General features: G+C 37.7%; 1 pseudogene; it reads left to right on the plus strand.

The window, feature by feature from the left end:
- The first annotated feature begins 3639 nt into the window (after window positions 1-3639).
- On the plus strand, window positions 3640-6620 carry LOC113926701 (annotated as a pseudogene).
- The last annotated feature ends 6149 nt before the right edge of the window (window positions 6621-12769 follow it).

Genomic DNA, 12769 nt, shown 5'->3' on the forward strand with positions numbered 1-12769 from the left:
CTTAACTGCATAAAACAACCACCATTATATTATATATGATGGCTCTGTGGGTTGACTGAACTCAGCTCAGCCTGGCAGTTCTATAGCATGTGAGGTCAGCTGGGGCTACAGTCGCCTGGGCCTTGACTGGTCTGGAACATCTGAAATGGGTCATTTACATGGCTGACGTTGGTGCTGGCTGTCAGCTGGGTACTCAGCTATTTATAATGACAGTCGTGCCTCAGTTCTCTTCCACATGTCCTCTCCATGCTGTTTAGACTTTTGAGAAAAAGGAATAAGACACTCATCCTTTTTGTAAAGTTTTATGTATTTAGGTAACCTCTACAGCCAACATGGGTCTTGAACCCATGGCTCCAAGGTCAAGAGTCGCTCGCTCTTCCTACTGAGTCAGCTAGGTATCTCATGATGCTCTTTCTCTTAAAGCCTGGGTTTAGAAGTCCTTGGATGTAACTTTTTATACCTTCTTGTTGGTAAAGCCAGTCTCAAGGGAAGTACAGTTTCAAGGAGAAGGTAAATAAGGCCCATCTCTTGATGTGAATAGTAGCATAAATATAAGGAGGGAGGATTGTTTGAGGCCACCTTTGCAGATGAGCTACCAAATGATTCAAACTGAAGAAATGGACTTGCAAATGCCCTATCTTTCCAATGATTAAGAATCTGATATCAGTATCATAAGGTAATTGGTTGCAGGCTGCCTACATTCTTAGGCAATATACTCTAATCTCATAATTTTCATTATTTCCTATGTTCTGATGGTTGCTGAAATGATCCATCATGAGCTCTCGGGTACTATATATAATGGGTTTTTCAGTCTGATTTCCATAGACAGATCAAACTCTTCAATGTGTCTAAACTGAAATCATCCCCTCCGTCCAACTCCGAACAACTTAGCTGCGAAAAGAACCTTCGGTGTTTTCTTCTGGAGCTTTGTGCTTCTGTGTAGGGCATTCCAGTCCAATCTTTTGTTTGAGAGAGTGCTTCTCAAACTTTAATATATAAAAGCACCACCCGGGGATCCAGTTAAAATGCAGATTCTGACTCAGTAGGTCTAGAGTGAGAGTTTGCATTTTTAACAAACTCCCTGATGAAGCCAATACTTTGTGCCCTGCCATTCCTGCAGCTCTCCACTTTCAGCTTCCTCCTTCTGTCATCCCCAACACACATGCACACAGTCTATGCTCCAGAACAGATTTTTCTCAATATTTTGACCTTTGTACATGCTATCTCCCTGCCTACAAAGCAACTTATTCTTTAAATATCAATTAAAATATTACCTACTCATAATACCTTGTTTATCCCTCAAGACTGATTTAGGGACTCCTTTTATTAAGTACTCACTGCACTTTGTAGGTGCCCTCATTGAGTCAATCTTTCTTTGTGTGGTAATTATTCGTTGCCATGTTTCTTTGCCCACTAAACTATAATATCATAGAGATCAAAGACTGTAGCTTTCCAACACTATAGCCCAGTGCCTATTCCCTGCTCAGAAATGGTTATGACTATGCATATTGAGATAAATAAGTGAATAAGTGAATTATCAATATTAGAAAGTATTAGTAAAATCAGATTTTAGGACAAGACAAAAAGAATTTTATTGCAACAAAACCTCTTGTGTAGGTGTTTTGTACATTAGTGAGCTCGCTGTCACCGGAGAGAAAAATAGGCAGGGATAATATAAAAGGAAGTTCTATTTTAGGTGTATTTTAGTCATGTAATATTTCAAGTCCCTTCCAGTTATGAGATTCTATGATGTAAGATGACTTTGAGAAGGTTATTAGTTTTTGAAAGATTTCCAGAACATATAATACTTTCCTCCCAAACTATATAGGAAAGGACTAAAGGAAATTCCTAATTTGTGGCACGTAGAGAGATAGCAGCTCTATCTTCCACATGTTCAACTATGTTACTTAAGCCCTGAAATGAATTGTGATCATCAGCATCTCCTTGACATATCTTCCACTATCACCAAAAGTCTTCCAGCTCAGCAGAAAGACCCACATTCCTATAGCTTCAAGAGGCAGAGTAATAATGTAGACACCTGATTTTGACTCTTTTTTAATGCTATTTGTAACTTCTGTAAAATCCTTGTACTTCAAAACAGTAAAAGAATTTGTTGTCAGAAGAAAAATTAGAATTTACTAAATCATAGTCTCAAAGAACAAAAGCTACTCCCAAGAAGCACTTTTCATTTGGAAATATTGCATTAAATCAATAATGGCTCTATTTGGTCCATCTTACAAAAAAACTGCTAATTTCCTTCCAACGTGATATTTGAATGATATTCTTTTATCAGTCATAAGGTTCAAGAATATCATACCTAACTGAGCTGTATAAATTCATTTATTCAATAATCACACAAAAATTATTATTTAGAAGTGCTATATATTGTTTAATGTCATGTGAATATATAAACAAGACACAATTCCTGCCCCCCCAAAAAGATCAAAGTCAATTTGTTAAATGCCAATACAGGAGCAACAAAAAAAAGTCTCCTATCAATTCGATGAAAGGCTATTTCACCAAATGAAAACAAAAATTTTTATTTTACCTTTGCACTTACTTCTTGCACCTGTCATTATTTAGGTAATTGGATGCCCTTTCCTTTTAATAAGTGTGTGTGTGTGTGTGTGTGTGTGTTATTTAAACTCTCTCTAGTGGTGGATATATGCCTTAGCCACAGAGACTGACAAGTACAGAATCTAGGTGAGTTTGCCATGGCCATATTTTTTTCAGGGCCAACGCTAAGACAGAAACATGGGCAGAACAGAAATAGGGCAAGAACAAACCAAATATACCAAGAACAAATCTGCAATGAGTTGGAGAGCTAATCTTTGGTGAAATAACTTTCAGAAAATTGTATTTTGGGAAGTCAACACTAGTGTCACCATTCAAGATCTCACCATGTAGTCAAAGGAGTAAAGTGACAGAGTAGAAGCAAAGTCCGCAAAGTGTGGCCCCTGGACTAACAGCATCAACCTCACATAGAAGCATGCTAGAATGAAAATTCTCATGGTCTGCCCCAGATCTGCTGAATCAGAATCCCTGAGAGTGGGGCCCAGCAATCTCTGATTTAACAAGCCCTCCAAATTTTTCTGGTGATGGCCCATGTTTGAGAACCTTGGTGACATAGCAACATTTCTGAGCACTGTTGGGGCTCAGAAGGGAACACAGACAGGCCTAATTAACCCAGTACAGAACTCAAGGCAGACTTTCCAAGCAAGTTAGCACCTGACATTTTTTTAATCACTTAATTCAGCTTCTCCTATTTCCTTAAATTCTGTTAAGGCTACTAAGAATATTGTATGATTTGAATTTCTCTACATCTTCCTTCTCTCAATTACTGTCCAATCACTGTTAAAAATAATGAGAAACACAGGAAATCAGAATTTATGAGAAAAAATGATGTTGACAGTATAGAAATAACCCGTTCTCCTTTAATGGGCCAATGGACAGAGCATGACCTTTAGGACAAATTAACCTTGAGTTGGGGTTATCAGATTTAGGAAACAAAATTATAACATGTCTATTTACATTGGAATATCAAAAAAAAAAAAAAAGAAAAATCAATGATTTTGAACCCAGTCCATGACACAAACAGGACGGCAGCCTTGGTGCCAGCCCACGGGGTCACAAGTCACCATGCTGGGGACAGCATGGAGGGCACTGAAGTTGCTTCAGACCCAAGCAGTGGTTCAGGTCCCAGTCCTTGGGCTGCTGGGCAGAGCATACACCAGGGCTCCCTCCCATTCAGTGGAGCCTTCCGTGTCCTCTTGGCAGTGTTATCCTCCTTGCCCTTTGAGGATGTGCCACCCAGAAACCAGTCCAGCCCAGTCAAGAAGATGACCTGGCCCCTTCCATGTTGCTCAAAGACTACCAGAACATTCCTGCAATTGAGAAGGTTGACGATGTTGTGAGAAGACTCATTCTTGTCTCTGGAAACGGCCAAACCAGAAGGAGAAGTTAAAAATCAAGCAAGAGCAGTTGATGAACAAAATTGTGGCAAACGCTGGGGATACCAGCTACCTGGAGGCTGGACTTGTTGCCTTGACTGTCAAGATTCACAATTAAGAACACATGCAAAAACATCGAAAGGAAAAAGCCCACAAGTGCTATCTGCTGATGAGCATCAACTAGAGGAAAAAGATGCCCAAAGCCCTCCATAAGACCAACTATAGTGTCTTCCAGAAGACCTGCGAGGAGCTGGGGATTAAGTACACCTTTACCCCCCTGTGCTACTGGAAAGCCCACAGCGCTAGAAAGCCTGCAGTGGAAGGCTCCGTGCATTCAGGTTTTCCAGGAGGTACAAAAGCTGAAGAAAACAAAACAAAACAAAACAAAAACAACACGTATATGCACGTGCAACTGCTTACACACACAACCAAAAAACAAAAACAAAAAAACAAAAAAACAAAACCCCACTAATGGAGCCTGGGTGGCTCAGTTGGTTAAACGACTGCCTTCGGCTCAGGTCATGATCCTCGAGTCCCGGGATCCAGTTCCACTTTGGGCTCCCTGCTCAGCAGGGAGTCTGCTCCTCCCTCTGACTCCCCCCTCTCGTGCTCTCTCCATCTCATTCTCTCTCTCAAATAAATAAATAAATAAATAAATAAAAACCACCAAGCCCCGCCCCCCCAAACTCCCAAAACAAGCAAACAAAAAACAGCCTTAAAAAGTGCAGCAAGCATCTGGGAAACAAGACCGGAAGAACCCTGAGAGCCTTTCCAAAGGTGAACCAGAGTCAATCAAAGAAAGCCAACACATTTTATTAGAGTTCTATCTTTTAAAAAATGATTTTTAGCATAAGGATATCCCATACAATATTTGGAATTTATTTAAGGTAAAAAATGAATAATTTCTTTAAGTTCAGTCTAACTGCATGTTCTGTATTTTATCTGGTAATCCTGATAGTCATGGATTCACTCACTTTTTACTTTAAATTGGGATTAATAACAGTGGCCATTTATTGGGCAATAACTATTAGACATTATTCAAAGCATCTGGAAGCATACTTATTGAATCCTCCTATTTTTATAAAGTAGGTATTATTATTCTCCTTATACATGTAAGAAACAGGCTTAGCAATTGAATCATCAAAGCTAGAAGGTAGAGCCAGAATTTAAATCCATATCCAGCCTGATTCCAGAACCAAAGCTTTTAATGACCACATTCTACTGCTTAACCTATACTGCAGATTGCTTAATCCCCATGGAACAGTTTTGTTTCTTTGGGTTACTGTGAAAACTGATTACATATCTTACCTAACATAGTTTGTGGTAATTGGTAGACACATAGAAAAACTTCTTGATTTCAAGTGTAAATGTTAGTACTATGAAAACCGACCTCAAAATGTATTTGGATTCAGAAAAATACTTTTACTCTACTGTAACTACAAGGAATGAGTCTTGGGGAAAGAACTGTGGTTTTTCAGGGGTGGTATAGATTTATGTTTTGGCCTGAGCTCATTAAGGACAGAGCTAAAGTTAAATAGTGTATATCCTCACAGAGAGTAGACTCTCTCATCTCTGTGTATGCTGACAAGGAGTATCCCTCAACAGAATGCCAGTCAGTAAAGAAAAAAAAATAGTGCCTTGAAGTTTTATCTTGAATCCTGGATTGCTCTGAGATCCCAAGGGCCACAGTTCTACAATGACCATGTGGATAAGGTGTGGAATGACCAAAAGGCCTAGAGCAAGATGAAAAGAAACACTAGCGATGGTTGTTTAAAGCAGGAGACTTTGTGTCCTACGTCACTGATTTTTCTGAGGATTAAAAGTGATGTCTGTAAAATGCTTTGCATGGTACTAGGGAAGTAATTAAAATACTTACCTACTGAGCATGAATTATCAAAATTACTGAAATAGGCAATCCCTCTACCAAAGGAACTTTTTAAAGCAAGCATCATGAACTCTTCCAAGTCACAGTTGTTTCAGTGAGACTCAAATAGACCTGTATATAGTTTAGTATTTGCCATCCTGAACCAAGAGAACAAAAACTCTTGTTCCTACATCTTTATTAGCTACTATTATGAACTTCAAAGGGTCTAAAATTAAACCTTATTTGCAAACTACCACATTAGCCTGTCATAATTTCATGGATACTGTCAGAAGACATGAGACAAAGGACATTTTATTACTCACAGTGACATCAGCAACCAGAGCATCCACAATTTTTGCATTGCTCCTCAAGCCCCAATTCCGACGGAATGACAGGAAGAGGGACAAACGTTACCAACACATTTGGATTCACATAGTGGACTGTGTTACAGGAAAGGAAGCCTGAGCCTAGGGATCCCAAATCTTTTTTTTTGTTGTTGTTTTTTTTTTTTAAGATTTATTTATTTGACAGAGAGAGAGAGAGAGCAGCAGAGGGAGAAGGAGAAGCAGACTCCCAGCTGAGCAGAGATTCCCAGGACCTTGGGTTCATGACCTGAGCCAAAAGCAGACGCTTAACCGACTGAGCCACCCAGGCACCCCGAGCCCAAAGCTTTTTAAATGAGCATTAAATGTGCCTCCCCTTTCTCCAAAGAGTGGAAGAACATTATGTTTATTATACTGGACATAAATATCCCTGTTTTTACTTCAGGGCGAGATACTGTATCTTCCAAGGCTATGAACAAATAAGCCCTTTGCTCTGGAAGGAAACACTTTCTATCATTCAAGACTTTTCACTATTCCAACACATTTGAAAATATAGTCCAGAATAAAAGGCACCAAAATAAAGCAGGGAACCATGTGGATGCTCCATGTTTTGCCATGGAGAGGTCAAGCATGATTTTAGGTGGCTTTTATTAGGACATAATTTACTGCTTGCATGCATTGTTTCAAGATATAAACGATGCTATAAAGGGTGCTTTATAAATCGTAGCCCTGTGTTCTCATTCTTTCTAAAACAAATATGTGAGAGAAATATGCTCCCTCAGAATATCTAAAAGAATTTTTAATAAAAGCCAGAAAACCATATACCTGGCCTAGATAGCCAAAATCTATTATAAGCACTCAATTACAGGCTGTGTTTCTCCCATAGCTTTTTATCACAATTATAATTAGGCATTTGTTTACTTTTCATTTGTCTATACCCCTAGATTATAAGTGGCCTTTCACTGAGGAGTCTTTGTGTCTCTTTTGTATACTTTTATTTGAGTCATCTAGCATATCATCTGACATATAGTACCTAATAAATATATGCAACACATATTTTTTGAATGTTACCTAAGTTGAATTGTACTTCACTTATAAATGATGGAATCAAATCTTGTGTCACCAAATATTCATATATCATATACCTTATCTTTACCGAGACTTTCCAGAATGGAGTGTCCTAGAAGCCTGCATGGGGAAATGACCAAAGAGATAATCTAGGATTTCCATTTTATTGCATAAATTTGGAAACTAAGTGCCAGTGGTAGCAAATAAGTTATCCAAAGTCACACAGCAAGTATCATCCAGACCTAGACTAGAAGTCCTTCCCAGACTCTTGGCTTCATGCTCTTTGACCTATAATATTCCTTCACCTATCCCTTCAACCTGTTCTGGCAATATTTTAAAGCACTTCTGTGTTAATCCTGCAGCAATGTGCTGTCAGGGCAAGAGTGGAGAGATGGGAATGTCTGCAGGTCCATGCTAATACCCCCTAACTGTCATCATATGGGTCAGAGAGACTGTGTTCCCAAACAAAAATATTCTGCAACGTGTTTTCAAAGTTTTGAACTTTGCCTGTTGGGTTTTTGGAGTGTGCTGGGAAAAGGAGGTATGACAAGGTTTGGAAAGAGATATATCTACAAATCAAAGTGTCTGCAAATCTGCCAAAACCCAATTCCGAAGACCCAGAGATGTTTCTACTTTTTTCTGTTCCTATCTTGTTTAAATTGGCAAATAAGAAACTTTTCCTACTTTGTTATAGAACTGTTACAAGTTAGTAACAAAGGCATTACTGTTTAGGGCTGCAAGTATTATATAATAAGGAACTCAAAAGATTTCACTTCTTTCCAAGATTTTAGAAATTTCCTACAGTAATCATGCTTTTAAAAAGTGAAACAAGTGTCTTAACGTTAAAGATCCTGGGAACTCATTTCTGTTTCCAATAACAAAGGAGTGTTTGATATTCTGCTTAACCTGCCAACTCCACAACATCCCTGTGATCAATTGTTCCACCAAGAGGCAGGTCTGACAAAGACTTTGCTTTGGAGGAAAGGTGCTCTCTAAATGCAAAAAATAAATGGATGGACTGGGCAGAACCCTACAGGCTCTGGATTAAATAGAGGCAAGAATTTGGTTTTCAAATTTGAAAGAAACATGGGACTGGTCTTAGTCTTCCGCCTTGGGAAAAACTACCAGATTTATTTTTGTGAACATAACACAATTCTCATTCTTATGCAGTTGTAGCTATTGGAGTACCTGAGGTGAGATTGCTTTATGGCCTAACAAGAGCAAATACAGGTCTCTCTTGCCTTATAGACTAAGTGGTTTTATACTCATTTCTGAGCAATGAATCTAAGTTTTTAGTGAATTCCATGAAAAGACCTTTAGAATTGTAATGCCACAGAGCAAAAGTTTCTACCACAGACTGAATGGAAAACTTTTAGAAAGGCCAGCCATCAATTTTCTGAGGCATGCTGGACAAGCAATACTCCTGCAATAAGTTTCAGAATCTGGTATCCTATTCTGTAATTTCTCACACAGATATTGCTTTCATGCATTGAAGAGGACTTCTGTCTCTATCTTTACAGATTCACAGCTTAACTCATCTCCTTTTATGGAAGTAAGATTTTTACTATATATAGGGTTACACTGTATTAGAACATTTTGCTGGCCAGTTTCACCATTAAGCTTGTCAGGGGTGAAATGGACTTTTTTTTTTTTAAGGTATGGAAGTATGAGGGTTTGATTCATAGAATCACAATATTCTTTTGTTTTGTTTTGTTTTTTGTTTCCCTTTGTCCATAGAGAAGAGAACTAATTGCCTTATTTTGTGTGTCTGAACTTTGGGAGTGTTTAGAAGCCAATATAAAAAAAAAAAATCAAGCTTGGTTTGTGGACCACACCAAAATCAATTTCCCGGTTTGACAGTGAGCAAAAAGTGCATGGGACCCCTTTGTTCTATCTTTGAAACTCCTTGTAAGCCTATAATTATTTTAAAATAAAAAGTGAAAGAAAAAAAAACCTACAAAAAGATATAGAAGTAAGAAACAGATAGTAGAGCGATAGACCTGATCTCACCCACTGGACAAACTCTACACGTATGTTTTAAACTACAAAATGGAGATAACATCTAGCAGTAATAATAACTAAATGAGTTTAAGTTTAATGGCTTGTTTATGCACAGACAATATCGCAAAATTAAGATCATGTCCTTTAAAGCCAACCACCTGCATTCAAATACCAGGTCATATGATTTCTGTGTGGGACCTTGGCCCAGAAATTTAATCTTGCCTCATTAACTCGATGTGGAAATTTGAATGATGATAAGATCACTTACTCTATAAGATAGTTGTGATGATTAAGTGAATTAATATATGTAAGGTACTTACAACAATGCCCGGTCCTTAGCAATACTACATGACTGGCAGCCACATTGTGAAGAAATCACTTGGCATATAGTTCTACAAATATTAGTTTTCTTTCCTTGTCTGATTATGACTTAAATCTTATAAAGCAGCCCATTTAAATTTAGCCTAAAAGAATTATGATATATTTATATAATTCTATAAAGTAATGAGTGAACAGTCTTCCACTACACACAAAATATGGATGAACCTCAAAGGCAATACTAAGCGAAAGAAGCAACCCACCAAGAAGTGTTTATTGTATGATTGTGGGTATGTAAAATGAGTAGAACTAATAAATAGCAAAAAAAAATTATAAGCTTAACTTTGATAAAATATAATCTCAAATTCCCTCATATCATAGTATATCAATAAGTAAAATGTAAATATGTTAATTTTATAATACATATTAAGTCTCAACTTTCCAATCCTGGGTAAGACATCAAGTTTCAAAATACAAATGCTGATAATTTAACTCCAAGTAGTATTTTTTCGAAGTATAATTGACATTCAATATCCTATTAATTTCAGGTATACATCATGATTTAATATTTTTATATGTTATGAAATGACCCCCATGTTAAGTTTAGTTACCTTCTGTCACCATATAAAATTACAGTATTATTGTTTATATTCCTTATGCTGTACATTACACTCACATAACATACTTTATAACCGGAAGTCTATAGCTCTTGATCACCCTTACCCATTTAACCCATCTCCCAAACCCTCCCTCAATCTGACAACCAACAGTTTTATTCCTGTATGTATCAATCTCTTTTATTTGTTGTTTTTTTAGATTCCACCTGTAAGCAAAATCATACAGTATTTGTCTTTCTCTTTCTGACTTATTTCACTTTGTATATTACCCTCTAGTTTCATCCATGTTGGAACAAATGGCAGAATTTCATTCTTCATTATGGTGGAATAGTAGTTCATTTAGGTTCATACCTAAAATAAAAAATATCACTGGATGGCCTTGACAGAAATCAGACATTGGAAAATGAAATATCAGTAAATTTTAATTCAGGGCAATAGAAACTATTTAAAATGAATGTGCACACATACAGCTAAAAGAAATGAACAAAACTGCTGTGAAATGTGGAATAATATAAATGGTCTAATATATATATATAACTGGTGTTTAGAATAGAAGAGGCAGAAAAATTATTAAAGAGGTAATGGTCAAAATATTTCCAAGTTTGATATTATTTACATCTCATATCCAAAAGGTTAAATAAACCTTAGGGGTGAATACAAAGCAAAATATAAAAATGCATCTAATAAAATTGTTCACTATCAGTAAGAGAATCTTAAAATAAACTTGAGAGAAAAAAATACAAAGAAACAAGGAATCAATATTGACTCCACATCAGAAATAATGGAAGCCACAAGACAATGGAACAATATTTTTAAAGTGCTAAAACACAATTAAAGAGAAACTATTAACTTAGAATTCTATGCCCAGCAAAAATTATCCTCCAAAAATAAAGGCAAAATAAATACAATTTCAGACTATCGAAAACAGAATTCATCAGCAGTGTACCTGCAACACAAAATATACTAAAAGAGATTCTTCAAGCTGCAGGAAAAAGAATAGAAAATGGAAATCTGAATCTCTACAAAGAAATGAAGATACCTAGAAAGGTTAAGTAGGAGATAAATCCCAGAGATGTTTTCTCGTTAAATTTCTATAAAATATTGTCTACAAAATATAATAATGATGTATTTGAGACCTTAAAACCTATTTATAGATAAGAATTCTAAAAACAGCATCATGAAGGACAGAAGGAAAAAAATCCAAGTATATAGCAGTAAGGTTTTAATATTATAATGAAATGGTATGTAATTTAAACATAGACTAAGATAAAGATAAAGATGCATATTGCAAACTTCAGAGCAAGCATTAAGAAATTTATCAAAGATTTTGGGGACTACTGTGAAGATGGCAGAGTAGGAAGATCCTAAGCCCACCTTGTTCCATGGACATACTGAGAAAACAGCTACATCTTATGCAACTAAATCAGAAAACTATCTGAAGACTGGCAGAACAGACTTCCACAGTTAATCATTAGAGAAGGGGCCACATTGAAAAGGGAAGGAGGGGAATACACACGGTTGGGAACCAAACCTGGGGCAAGACTAACAACAAAGAGGAGGGACACCACAAATGAGAAGAGGATCAGACTCCATATCAGCCACCCCTGGCAATGGGGACCCACACAGGGAAGACAAGTCCCCATAACAACTGGTTCTGAAAAACAGCAGGGCTTAACTTCAGGAGAGCCAGGGTATAATAGGAAATGGAGTCCCCATCCTTAAAGAACAAGCATAATAAATAACTTGGCTCAAGACACAGCACAGAAGCAGCAATTTGAAAAGTGCCTGAGGTATACATGAAGGAGATTTGTTGGCTAATCTTAGGACATGTGCTGAAGGAGCAGGGATTTTCAGGAGATTTCTTCAGGAACAAAAATGCTGGTGGATACCATTTCTCTTCCACTTCCCCAGCCTAGATATCTATCCAAACACTTGTGGGAGTCAGGTCTAACACTTTCTATCTACATTGCTAGTACCACTACTCCCCGCAACCTTGTTACCCTTAGACGCACCCATTCAACCTAACTGCCTTTGTAGGCATCCCTCCAAATCAGCTCCTGCAGGAATATGTGGCAGGAACTGGTACCACTCCAAAGGATTCTTGAGCTGGGGAGAAGGGGAGATAACCTTATATACCAGTATGCCTACAGTTTCAGCAGCCCAGCCTTTTAGTTAGCTGTGCAGGGAGCAAGTCCTGCCCACCAAAAAGCCTATGGCAGCCTGAAACAGGTCTCTCAACAGCACAGGGCCAAACCCTGCCCATTGCACCCACAGCAGGTAAAGCAGGTCACCACAGCCAGTTGCGCTGAAGGCAATCATGGCTTACACAAACCATTAGGGCACAAGTAGCCCACACTACTTGTGTGGGACACTAGGGCACACTTCTGGAGCACATATTCTTGTGACCAGGGGGGGAATTGGAGTACATGGCACCACAGGACCTCTTCTATCCAAGGTCACTGCTTTCAAGACCAGGAGATATAGCTGACCTACCTAATGCATAGAAACAAACACAGTCAGTTTGACAAAATGAGGAGACAAAAGTTAAGCAAGTTCATCATTAGTAAACCAGACTTACAAGAAATGTTAAAGGGAATTCTTTAACGGGAAACAAAAGGCCATAACTAG

The sequence above is a fragment of the Zalophus californianus genome, chromosome 4, assembly GCF_009762305.2.
Source record: "Zalophus californianus isolate mZalCal1 chromosome 4, mZalCal1.pri.v2, whole genome shotgun sequence".
Lineage (NCBI taxonomy): Eukaryota > Metazoa > Chordata > Mammalia > Carnivora > Otariidae > Zalophus > Zalophus californianus.